The sequence below is a fragment of the Sinocyclocheilus rhinocerous genome, unplaced genomic scaffold (genome assembly GCF_001515625.1).
Source record: "Sinocyclocheilus rhinocerous isolate Xijiao unplaced genomic scaffold, SAMN03320098_v1.1 scaffold781, whole genome shotgun sequence".
NCBI lineage: Eukaryota > Metazoa > Chordata > Actinopteri > Cypriniformes > Cyprinidae > Sinocyclocheilus > Sinocyclocheilus rhinocerous.
The window spans coordinates 190,329-202,505 of record NW_015658395.1 but is presented as its reverse complement, the minus strand read 5'-3'; the positions used below and the strand labels follow the sequence as shown (position 1 = coordinate 202,505).

At 36.2% G+C, this 12,177-nt stretch overlaps 1 protein-coding gene across 1 annotated transcript in view; it reads right to left on the bottom strand.

Annotated features, from left to right (window-relative positions):
* thsd7aa (thrombospondin, type I, domain containing 7Aa) overlaps positions 1 to 12,177 on the bottom strand; it is a 121,812-nt gene that overhangs the window by 86,268 nt on the left and 23,367 nt on the right. The window lies entirely within an intron of this gene.

Genomic DNA, 12,177 nt, shown 5'->3' with positions numbered 1-12,177 from the left:
TGTAGGGCTGAACGATTAATTGCATTTGCGATAATATCGCGATATGAAAAAGCATTTTTCAACCGCAGAGGCTGCGATTACACTCGGTCACGTGACACGCGAGAGTAAAGAGGTGTGTTCAACTTGAAGATCGATCGGTGTATAACATCAAAGTACGGCGAGAGAAAGCATAATTATGCGATTTTTACGGGTGGACCCCCCTCGAAATGCGATTGGGCTAGTTTTGAGTAGCAATTGGGTGGGTTTTGTTGTGAAAACCTGTTTCATTACTGAAGACTTCGACCTTAAGATAATATATATAATAATGACTTTCATATTCATGTTTACATCAGGCTTATTTGTCAGTGCTTTATGTTGTCATAATTATTACATGCTTACAAGGCTGGAAGTTCAACAAATCAGTCAATATACTACTGTGATTGTAGTTGTTAAATAAAAATGTCATTCATATCAATTTATGCATCACCTAATTTCATCGTAACATATAGGCCTGGCCTACAGAAAAGAACATTTATGTTTAATCTATCTAATATTGTGTTGGTCATACTACACAATGATTTATTGCTTGTCTTTGTTGAATAATACAGAACATAAAGAGCTTAAAAATAATAATTGCATATTAAATCGCAATCGCAATATTGGTAAAAAAAAATCGCAATTAGATTATTTTCCAAAATCGTTCAGCCCTACTTTAATGTATCGTATCATTGGCAATGCATCAAGATGCATATCGCATTGGCCTCAGTTATAGAGATGCACATCCCATATGTATTCAAATATCCCAATATATACATGATAATGTTTTTGTTTTGTTTTTTCCCGTAAAGACATCCTTCTTTGCTCTTTGTTGAAACTCTTCGCTCACTCCATTTAAAGTAAAGTCCCAAGCCACACAGTGTTCATTATAAACAGCTGCTGTTATCTAATTCTAACAGAAGAATAATCAAATCTTGGAAGGGTAATTAAGAAGAGGCTTGCAGCACGATGAACAAGAGGCAGTTGGGCTCTGGAGGAGACAACACTTTAACTGATCTACAGAAGCAAGATTTGAGGTCATATGTTGGATGCCTTCAAGATGTTCTGAGATGATCTTGCACTGTGTACAATGATCTGTGGAAGATCTACGGCACTTTAGACAGAACCTGAATAAAAAAAAAAAATGATTTGGAAAGACAAAAATCCAAAATTATTTACTTCATTTTATTCCATCTTGCAGCATTCAAAGATCATTTTGAGATACAATAGGCTTCAAAGATCTGAGTCAATCAATGATCATCACAGCAAATTCAATTATTTCGTGGGCAGCAGACATAGATATACAACAGGAGACAACAGGAACAAAAGCAAGAGATGTAGAAACCACAAATAAAGACAGACAGAATGAAAGAAAAGGAAGTGTGAAGGAAATCTTTCAGGATGCATGCCCTTCAGATTAATGACATTAGTCAGAGTACGAGCAGGGGGCGGAGGGGTTTACATGATTGGATTTGGCTCCAATAAAGACAAGAGAGGTGCAGAGAGAGATAGGGGAAAGAGCGATGGAGACCGCAGGGGTCACGTCTGCCAGCATGTGGCCATGTGGAGGGGGGAGAGTCAGCGGGTTTGTGGGCACCACAATGCTGCTTTGATTAACATCATGTTCACGTCACATCAACATACACTGTAATCCATGCTCTAAAATAAACCCTCTTTTTCATCTTCACCCCTCTGCTTCAGTCTGAACAAGGGGAACAAAAGGGTAAAATTGAGTCAAATCAACTTAATTGTGTAATTAAATAATCAATTTAATTTCCCTCTAAGACAACAATTCCGGGCCTTGTTCTCTTTGGCTGTGGCATATTCATAAGTCCTGAGTTTATTGTTTGGATTGCGGATTAGAGTGTTGATAACTGGACTGGACAAATGCTAATACTGCAATAGTAATTTCACAGTATGTGTGTGTGTTGTAGGCTATTAAGTCTTCAGCAGACACAGCTGGTGAGTGGGATCACCAGGTTCAAACACAGTTATGCAGAGGCGATGTTGGTGGAAATGATGACATTGACAGCCATGGTGATGGTAGCAGTAATGGTAATGACTTTTGCAGTATTCTGTGATGATTAATAAATCAGACAAATCTTAAGATAGATTACATTTCTAGAGATGTGTTTAATAGGATAGTAAGATAGTGTTTTCTTGCTGTCATGTCAGCTTCTTTACTTTTTTATGCTGAAAACTGTATGACGATGGAAACGAAAGACCTTTTTTTCTAAAATTCTGAAAACTAAATTTGTATTAACCTGCGCAAAATACTTTCATAATCAGAATAAACAATCTTCTCAAAGTAGAAGAAATATTACAATCAAAATAAAACAATGACAATGAACTCTGATATGTACAGGGTTTTAGATAATGATAGTGAGATCAGCTCAAAAAGGACAGAAGAGCAAAGACAAGCAAGCAGAAAAACAGGGACAGGGAGAACTGGAAACAGTGGAGAGACAAGGCTGCCAGCGGATTATAGTTGGAACATATTGGAGAGGATTTAGTGAAATTAAAGAAGCAGAATGGATAAATAGAGTGCTAAAGAACAGCACATGTTGGAACTCAACGTACACATACATGCACACATATCTGATAAAATCTGGGATTCTAAATTGTGTTTAAAACCTCAAGATATTAAATAATAACATAATAAAAACATGTTGGAAAAAAATAGATAAAACAAAGAAAAGTAGTGACTATAAATTGCAACAATGACTGAAAAAAAGTATTACTTTTTATCACTGTATATCCGTCCAAAAAACTTTATATTTGTATATCCGTCCAAAAAATCAGACTTACAGATTAAAATGCCCCTATTATGGGAAAGGTTCATGGTTTTGGGAGTCCCCAACTACAGGTTGACATGCATGCAAGGTCAAAAAAACACTCGTTGTTTTATAATATGCATTTATTTTTACCTTACTTGCTCAACGACTCCCAAACGATTTGCTCAATGATTCATTTTTCCAAACCCCTCCTTGACGTGATGCTAATCTGCGGTGATTGGTCCTTTTGGTTTCATTTTCATTTCATCATGCCTGTAACGCCTGATGAAGCAGCGTTTGTGAGTGCAGTGCTGCTTTGTGTACAGCGTTACCGGGGAAACTGCTATTTTTACCCATAGATATGTTACATATCTATGTTTTTACCACTCCAAAAGCGGCACCTAGTGGCAAAGAATGAATTTGCATTTTCATTCAGACCAACACGAAAAGACCAACAAGTGGGTCTAAATATGCTAATGTTTCATGTTGACGTCAACATGAAAAGGCTTGAGATTTGTTTTAAAAATGACTAGTTTCAATGATTCAGAGTCGACTCTTTCTTTTGAGAGACAATGACCTTATACATGGTGCACTTTCAGATTTAAAACTTTGCAGGATGTTTTCATTCACTTAGAGCTGTGTTACACACGGCATGAAAGGTAATTTTCAAAAATCCATAATAGGGGCACTTTAACCCCTGCAAAGTAATTCTGTCATTGCTGAATGTAATGCAGTACCAACCATCTGGCCAAGTTCAACATGTCAAAGCCAACAACCACAAAAGGGGATTTAATTATTGCCTTTATTTGTAATGGAGAAAAAGAAAAGAAAGAGAGAAAAGGAAAACAAATACCTGAGCATGTAACAGGTGATCTCATAAGATGTTCTCTCTTTGGTCACTCTAAGCTGTTAATGCCTCCAAACCGACCCACTAATAACACAGTGAAGAGAATGTCTTTATAATCTGGCAAACAATGACTTACAACCTCAAACCAATATTGTGTCTATTTTTAGCTGTGCTTAGTAATGGATACCATTAGTCTGCCTCCTTGATAGACAAGTAAGACAGAAGAAGAACAAGAGTGGGAGTCACACTCCAGCTAAATTTAAAGTTGGCATAAAATGAAAACTCGCTCTCTGTTCTATTTTCTAAATGCTTGTTATTGATCTTATTGTGAACAATTCATACGTGCATGTTTTTTTACCTCTTAATTTTTAATCAGAATGATGAGACTTATTTCATTTAGTCCACATCTTTCTTACAATCGACTGCAAGCTTGCATTCAGATCTGCCTTCATCAACAACCGGACAGCAGAACCAATAAACAGAAAAAGTCCCCATTCAGTATTTTTTCTCTCTCGATAAAACCTTTCACTCAGATGTATGTCACAATATGTAAAAAAAAGAACCATTTAATCACTACTTTGACATTAAACATTTAAGTCAATGCAACATCTATCAGTATTGAATGTTGCAAAGATGGTGTCAGTTTTGTATTAAAATACAATCAAATAAAACTAGATAACGTGTGGCTTTAAAAAGGACTGATTTAAGGCAGAGTATAAACAAGCAAACGTCTACTTTCCATTACTCTTTCTAATATTAGTACAGCGTGCATGTTTGTTTATGTGCGCATTTAAAACTTTATGAGTCATGAAAGCTTAGCAAAGATTACAGTGCATGTGCACTAGACAGAAATCAAATACAAGAGGATTGAAGTGGATTGCAATGTTCTGGGAGGCTTACCATGAAAGAGGAGCCTGTATAGCTGCATCTGACTCTCATTTGTATGTCGCTTTGGATAAAAGCGTCTGCTAAATGATTAAATGTAAATGTTGACTAAAACTTTAAGACAACAGGTTGATTGGAGTGATACATGTCAGTTTTTCATCCATAAAGATGGGCAAGATTTGGATTAGGGAGGATAAAGCTATTGTTCACTGTGACATGTGACTGAAGATAGATCAGTTTGCATGGCTGGTGCATGAGCTCCATATGTGTGCTTGGTATGAAGTGATTAGAAAGACCTTTGATGATCTGATTCATTTCCTGTAGGTCTGCATGTCACTGTTAAGTAAGGGTTGGCTTACGCTTCTTCTCTCTTGGTAATATTATACCAGACATAACAGTCCATTCTAGCTTAAGCCAGCCTACATTTTCCTCATCCACATCAGAGATGCGATGTACAGCACATAGTAATTGCATTTAATTGGAAACAGGGCCATAGTCATGGAATTTACCGTTATGGTTATTATAATGTTCTTAGTTCTTCCTAAATTTATTAGATTAACCATCCTAATCAACCTAACTGGTAAATGATCCCATAATGCAGGAAGAGGTTTGCTTATGATTGCAAAATAAAGCAATAAGCCAAGAGAAGCTGTACGTTAGAATTATTATAAAAGGGTTAGGAAGGTTTAATGCATTGAGTTTCACAATGGTGGAAGATTTTAATAGTGAAAGTCTGGGACTAATAAATAAGTAGTTTAGCATGTTATCTTTTGATCAGCTGCTAGGAAGTTTGACCAGCATTTGCGAAATATAACCACAGATGCTTTATTTTGTCCCCTCGTAGTTGTATTTTGTTCTGGCAAATGGCTGGCCTTATAACCCTCTTCATGTTTTCACCCAAGTATTTAGAAAGGTAGCATATATTAATAAATTCTGTAAAAGCTTGTTCATTATTAGTTGTTCCTATACTTTATAGTTGTCGTCTTTTTCAGATCACACCCAACCATCACACAACAGCTAGAACAGCATCTTAAGAACAAAAACAAGAACATTAGGGGCTGACCTTAATCACAGGTGAAGTAATCACATTAGGAAGAGACATGGAGCACAGAAGCACGGATAAGACCCTTACTCCCATTACCTTTGACACATTTACCCATTTGTTAAGTGCTCAGCCGTGCTCACCTCAGTCAAACACAATAAAGATCCAAGAGATGATGGTGCAGAATCATATCTAAAGTTATAAATATAATAAATCAAGTGATATCACCTTTATTTAGCTTCATTCACCTTGTGTTAAGCCAGCCAACAGTATTGCATGCACTCAACCACATATAGAAGCACAGCACTTTTTCCACAGCTTATTTTGAATCACTGCCCATAGAAGGTCACTTAGAGGTCCACTTGCCAATTGAAGTAAACATATTAAATCCATAGGGATATTTCATAGGCATTATGATTCAAAACAGAACTAGCTTGCTTTTGGTGTGGACCCAAGTCCACTTGATTTCAGATTTTGGATCATTTTGATCAAACTCTACTTGAGTCCACATGAAAAGATGGTCTGGGATAGAGTTTATTGGTTCAGTTGATGTGGAAGTGAACTCCTGAATTGAAATGTAAGTAACATTACAAATTTGTCAAAAAGATGGATGAAATGTGTTCAAAATGTTTGAAAGCTTATCGAAACGTCTCATGGGTCCTGTAAATTGTTTAAAATTGATCATCAATGGGTTATTCATTTACTTTAGTTGATAAGCCTTAGTGGCCACTGCAATTTTCAGTATAGAAACTAAAAAAAAAAAAAATAGGCACAAAAAGAGATTAGTTATTATATATTTGTGTGTGTGTGTGTTTATTTCTACTGCTATACAGTATTTTATATGAATTACACTGCAGTTCTACATTCTCCAAGTGTCTTAAGTAAAATACTATTTCTAAATTTCTCAAATTTGGATTTCTAGATTGCCTAAAATGTCTCAAATTTGCATTGGTTTGACCATTTCCTGTAGATCCCACCTTCTCGCATGCCATGACTGGTCGATTATGTACAATGCCTGCACACTATTGGTCAAACTTCTTTTCAGTTTTTACTTTCAGCAAGTATGAAACCAATAGAAAATAAAGCCAAAAGTTGAGTTCGGCTTGAAGAGGTACTGCGCAGATCAATCGGTGTGTGACAACAAAGTACTGTGAGAACGATTCTACAGCATGCAGAGGTTCTGCTCTATAGCGCTCGTGGTACTTTGATGTCAAACATCGATTGGTCTGCGCAGTACCTCTTCAAGCCGAACTCACCTTTTGGCTTTATTTTCTATTGGTTTCATACTTGCTGAAAGTAAAAACTGACTTTCAAGCCGAACACACCTGTAAACTAGACAATTTAGAAATTCCAGCCAGGACATGTCCGGGAAAAAGCGGTCGTATGGTCACCCTAAAACTGTGGTTCCACCGAATAATCAACATGAAAACAGTCTAAACCTTTTTTTTTAACAATATAAGACACAATGAGTTAAAAAGGCATGGAGGAGGGGCAAAAGCATCCTTGATTAGACTCTCTTTATAGCATGCTTTCAATCATCCACTAATGACCGCGAAGCTAATCAAGATTCTTTCCTCCCTCTCCTACCCTTGTACTCACGCCCCAAAGGTATTAGAGCATTCGCCGTGTAGGACAGGGACACACTCAATAACAGCTCTCCTTTATGCAAATGCATGCTAACCTACTATGGCTTCTGTGAGACAACACACTGGCAAATACACACACTCCCAAATGCCCTGCAGCAATGTGGTGCTCAATATCAGGGCCAGTGTGTCAGCAAGGCAGTGTGTAGAAAAAGCACACTCAACATTACAGAAATCAATCATGCCAGCCCCGTGCTAAAAACGCGAACACTTTACCTGTCTAGCAGCCTCCAGGTCTGTTTTTCTAAAGGGCATTCACCATGCTACTATGTCCTTTTCAAAAAACCACGAAAAGGGTTAAAGGCCATATTGTGTGCCAGCCATTTAGCAGAACAAAATACACCATCAAGGAGACAAAGTACACCATTTGTGGTTATATTTAGTAAATGCTGGACAAACTTCAGTTGATCAAAAGTGGATATCATGCTAGAATATTTAGCATATGGCAGTAAAAATAAAAACCTTTCCCATTATAATCATGGTTAATAGTAGGGGTGAGCAAGTATCACAGTGAGAGATTTTTAATTGACAGCATCATTATTTTTTTAGTCTCAGACTTTAAATATTTACCTAATAAAATCATTCATAAGTATGCCTTTTTTTTTTTTTTGAAAAAAAAAAAGATTTTATTTAGCAATGAAATTAATTCATCAAAAGTGAAGGAAAGATATTTACAATATATAATTTAGGATTAAAATATTTCTTTCTCAAATAAATTATGTTCTTTTAAACATTCTATTCATTAAAAAAATCAGTTTGTTATCAATAAATTTATAACAATAACAACACTGATAACAATAAGAAATAATTCCTGAGCAGCAAATCAGCATATTAGAATGATTTCTGGACAAATCATGAAATCATATGTAACTGAAGACTGGATTAATGAATACTGGGGAAAAAAATAAAATAAAAATCAGTTGTGTCATCATAGGCATAAGACACATTTTAAAATATGTTATAATAGAAAACAGTTAAAATGGTAACATTTTGACACTATTACTGATTTTACTGTATTTTTCATCACATTAATGCAGCCTCTAAGCATAAAATAAGCATAAGAGCCTTTTTTCAACAACATCCAAAAAAATAATAAATAAATAAATAAAAATCTCACTGACCCCAAACTTCTAAACTGCAGTGTAAAAATTATAATTTAAAAAATAATTTCCACCGCACCAAACAGTTTTGCCCTTTGCAAACTACTAAAGTTAGTGTACTTGTTTACCAAGAAGCTCGAGATTATATGTTTAAAGAAAAAAATCATATTTAAGGTAAATAAATATTTAAGGTAAATATTCCCTGTGAACATTTTTTTTTGTGTAATTTCCTACTGAGCTGTAATTATTGCTATAATTATGTAAAAACAAAATGTAAAAAAATATATTTAAATGTCTTTAGAACACATCAAATGGAAAATTTTAAGAAATGGTTCCACAGTGTAAATGGTAAATTAAAATTGACATTTTTACCATTAAATGCTATACTGATGTACCACCCAGCCAGCCAGTCATTGTGTGTCCTTAAATGACAAATGAGGTTTGCCCAAGCTACGCAACAAGTATATTGTCGGTAGATAGACAGATCTGGTAACAATTTGTGAGCATGATCATGATATTACGCATCAGTGATGACGTTCTCCCTGGCAGATTTGCACACACGGAGGGCACCTTGAACTCTATAGTCATAAAATGACATGGCATCAATTTACAAAGGTTGGGAAGAGGCCTGCGCTCCCACAGCTCATGTTCCAATCAATAGGTGGGAGTCCGCCTACTGAATAATTCAACACAAACGCTTTCTCAAACGAAGTGAGCAAAGAAGCCCTGGAAATTATATAAACCTCAGTACTACTATAATAGAGGACATTTAATTTAAGGGTCAAACCATTAGATCAGTGTTTCTCAACCCTGGTCCTGGGCGCCAGCACTGCACATTTTGTGTGTCTCCCTAATCAAACACACCTGATTCAACTCATTAGCTCATTAAAAGAAACTCCAGGACCTGAAATGGGTGTCAGATAAGGGAGACATACAAAATGTGCAGTGTTGGGGGGCGCTCAGGACCAGGGTTGAGAAACACTGCATTAGATGAAATTCATCTGAGCTCAAATCTATTTGAAAGGGCTTGTGTAAACTTGTTTAGCTATTTTTCGTCTCTTATTCTTTGTTTTTCTTGTATTTATTAGTACGTGGGAATGCAAGGATACTGCATGCATTTGTGTGTAAAAAAATATTTTGTGATTATAACCCTCATTTCGTTCCAAACCTGTATGACTTTTCTTCTGTAGAACATAAAGTATGATGTATTCAGAATGTCTAAGCCGCTCCTTTTCATACATTGAAAGTGAATGAGGACCAGGGACTGTGAAGCTCCAAAAAGCAGCATGAAAGAATCATAAAAGTAGTCACGTTCACTATATAAATACCACAATAATGTGTGCACTATATATTCTTCTGAAGTCATATGACAGATTTGTGCATTGAACAGACCAAAATGTAAGTTGTTATTGGCTGAAAATCTTGCTTGACAGCTGTGGTCACCATTTAAAAGAGCAGCTTGGTCAATGTTATAAATATCTCCTTTTGTTTTCTACATAAGAGAGTAAGTCATATGGGTTTTTAAAGACATAAGTGAATAAATGATAACAGCTTATATAGATTACTGCTCACAAGTTTGGGGTCAGTAAGATTTATAAATTGTTTTGGAAAAGGTCAAGGCTACATTCTTTCCTAGACCTGGGATATTGATGTTCAGAAGTTAAAAGACCAGTAAACAAGATTAGATGGATTATAAACAAATGCAAAAATAGAAATGTCTTATTCCGTGGCATATGGCCTGGTATGGCGCCTGATACGGTGGCCGTATGGTTGAACAGCACTGTGAGATGGTGCCATTTTTTCACACCTCAGATGGGGCGAAGCAGCCACCTCTCTCTGGCAAACCAACAGGGCATCATTTACACCGCCGCATGTGGGAAGAGGGGGAGGTCTGTCACTCTCAGAGTCACACACACAAACTAATACAATCACAATTAAACATCCCTAGCAAGTGTCACAGTACAGACACTCTGTAAACAACCACCGCTAATGATCACCTTCCGAATAAATGCTAAGCGTAGATCTATGCGAGATTTACGTACGTGATGTGCATATAGAAATGCATTAGTACTAACATTGGAATATGTGTATAATTAGTTGTTGGTTTGCATATTTGGACCTGTATTAAGTCAGCATGCATGTGAGCACTACAAAGGAATTGCTAAAGCTGAAAACAGAGCCACTGTCACTTGGGACTCTTTGATGCCTCTACATGCCTTATCCCCATTCATGCTAATAGGGCTAAACACAGCAGATGGGAAAGCGGTGGCACCTTAGGAGAAAAAAAAAAGAAAGGGAAGGAGGGGAAGGATGTATAGGTGATAACGAGTGCAAAAATAAATTAAATAAAATACTGAAAATGAGCGTTTGGATCACCTACACTGTGCATTGTACACTGTGCATTGTACATTGTTCAACCACCAGCTTAATAAACGTACTAAATAAAGTCCTAATAAAAATGCAGAGAAATTTGTGTAAGGGTTAGGTGATATAAGGATAAGAGAAAATTTTATTATAAAAACAAAAGCAGAGACATTATAAACGGGATGAGATGGAAGATAGAGCCTCATAACCTTTATGTGAGAATTGTAGGATTGCTATCCACCTTTCAGTTAAAAAAGATCTCATCTAAATTTTTTTTTTATTCACTGTAGAACAGCTGAACCAGCCTGAAAAATATTTTTTAGCATCGTTTGAGCCATTATTGTCAGATTGTACTGCTGAATTGAAATATGTTGTTAAAATTTAATCTTGAGAAACAGTTTTCCCCATTCAAGTAGATACAAATTTTATCTGTATACAATGGGAAAAAATTAGGTAATATCTCATTTTACAGTGTCCTCGTTACGTTACATGCACTTGCAATACCAGTAAGTTTTATATAATTAAATGAATCCTAACCCTAACTCAATATCAAATAGAAATTAAAAAATATCTAAGTGTACATGCATATAAAGAACAGGGCAGATGTAAGAAATCAGCACAGTCACTGGTGGCAAATGGATATTGGTATACACTTACTTCAGTTGTCAGCGTATGTCTGAACATACATACTTGCACAAAATCGAAAACATTAGTTCTATCTTTTAATGAAAACTCCATGAAAAAAAAAAAAAAAAGTGTGTACAATGGGGTCTAAAGGTCTTTGCAGAAATTCTTGTCCGAAATTTTCACACGTTGAAAAATAAATACGACCTCACGTTGTGTCAATCACGTTTACACACTGCTTCCGAAACTTTTGTCCGTCATAAAAAAATCGGATCAGGTTTGATTTTCTGCGTTTTCGCATCCGTAGCAAACCTAGGATGCTTCGAGGGTGAGTAAAACACAAGCCAATTTTCATTTTTGGGTGAACTAACCCTTTAAGTACATTATGTATTAAAACAAATACCTGTAGAGGGCGCCAATGGTCTGGTGACGTTTCACTTTACAGCGTGATTAAACAATGTTTAAATCCATTTAATTTTAATATTTGGCCACATGCAGAAACTTTTATTTTAAAATCGTGATGTACAATACATGGCATAATTTAGACATAGGTTGATGTATTCTCCTGTGTTGGCAAAGGTTTATAAATTATTTACGTTACAAATCTAGTGAGATAATGCACACTGTTCCCTATCGAATGGGAACTCGCACTGCGTCCCCTAGAGGACACTTTTGGTGAACGCCCTCAGCGTGACCGGTGTCTGAAGTGCATGTGGAAACACGACAATGAACTTGTCATTGGCCCATGACGTGTTACTGGTGCGACCAAGAGTATAAAAGGGCACCTGTAGCACACGTCATCAGCTTCTTGTCTTCAGCCGTTTTGTTTGTGTGTGCGTGTGTGACAGAACGTTGAAAGAAAAAAAAAAAAATGTCTAAGCGC